This window comes from Neophocaena asiaeorientalis, unplaced genomic scaffold (assembly GCF_003031525.2).
Source record: "Neophocaena asiaeorientalis asiaeorientalis breed wild unplaced genomic scaffold, Neophocaena_asiaeorientalis_V1.1 scaffold118, whole genome shotgun sequence".
Classification (NCBI taxonomy): domain Eukaryota; kingdom Metazoa; phylum Chordata; class Mammalia; order Artiodactyla; family Phocoenidae; genus Neophocaena; species Neophocaena asiaeorientalis.
The window spans coordinates 3,744,420-3,745,846 of record NW_020175528.1 but is presented as its reverse complement, the minus strand read 5'-3'; positions in this window follow the sequence as shown (position 1 = coordinate 3,745,846).

The window sequence follows — 1,427 nt, the reverse complement described above, 5'->3', positions numbered from 1 at the left end:
AAAAAAAAAAAAAAAAAAAAAAAAAAAAAATTCAGAAAAAGAGTTTCTGAGCTTAAATGTGTGTCTCCTAAGCTGGAGGGAATGCCCAGTTCTTCAGGAAGTGAGATGTTTTATATGTTTAGAACCTAGGCTCCCACTCGCTCCGAATGACCTACGGATATTTGCCCACATAAGTGCTTGCTTGATACCACTGTTGACGGCCTCACAGAGCCCACGCCGCCTGGGGACCCGCGGTTCTCCGCATTCACTTCAAGTTGCTCCTCCCGTTGCTTGAAGCTGTGGGTGACAGCTTTGTTGTACTCTGCACTAAATGCAGTGCCACTCTTCACCTTGGTAGGACCCCTTCCAGGGACAGCGGGGTCCTCTCCTCCATACCATGTTTCAGCCTTCCTGTCCTCACTTGCATCTGAGTCACTTCCTGGCTCCATGGCAGGTCCCTCTGTCTGCTGAGTGATGAGATTCCTTAGCACAGGTTCCTCTCCACGCAGCAGGATTCGGGACAGGGACCCTGACCTGTCCTCCCATTCCAACTCTCACAGCTCAACAGCAGTGCAGGGGCAGGAGCAAGAGGATTGGGGCTGAGGATGTGCAGAGACCACACGGAGGAGACAAGGACGCAGCATCAGGAGCATTTCTACAAGGCACGGCTCATGGCCCATGGCGGGGAGACCAACGCAATAGCTTTTAATTTAGCTGCGCAACTTTTAAGCCATTAAGATACCTCAAACACAGCTTCTCTTGAAATGCAAATGTTAATATCAGACTCCTAAAAAAGCAGATCCCAGTCACAGGTGCCCAGGCTCTGATGAGTCTGTGCCTGGAGGTAGGTAGGAATGACATCTTCCTGGGGCCCAAAGCTTGGAAGTAACATAGGCTTTGCTGACCAGTTATTTGGCTTTAGACGTGAACCGTGGTGGCGCCAGGCACGCCACTATGCAGGTTCTCCTGCTTTCCAAACAAGTAGAATCCAGGGACATAAATTGTTTTCTACTCAGCTAAGTATAACATGGTCATTCCAGGTAAATATGGCAAATGGCAAAGCAGGAAGTTTTCTAATTTGACTTAATCCTAATAAAATTTTGTTAAAAAGCACAATTGTTTTATTTATGTATTTAAAGCCATCTTCTACTGTCTACGCCAATTGGCAGTGCTAAGCCCTTGCTCTCGAAGTGCCAGGTGAAGGGGGACTGAAAGGTGATGTAAGGGTGATGCTGGGGTCCTCCGGGCCAGGAAGAGCCATGGGGGCTACTGGCCCAGTCAGTGACACGTGGAGAGAGCACAGCGGGCTGGGAGGATGTGAGAAGGGGAGGTGGAGTCAGGCAGAGGGAGCACCTCCTCCTTTCACACTGCAGGGGACCAGAAACTTCCAAAACAGGGGAGGAGGTGCTACAGGAGAATGGACGGAAGGAAAGGCGAGAGAGAGGATT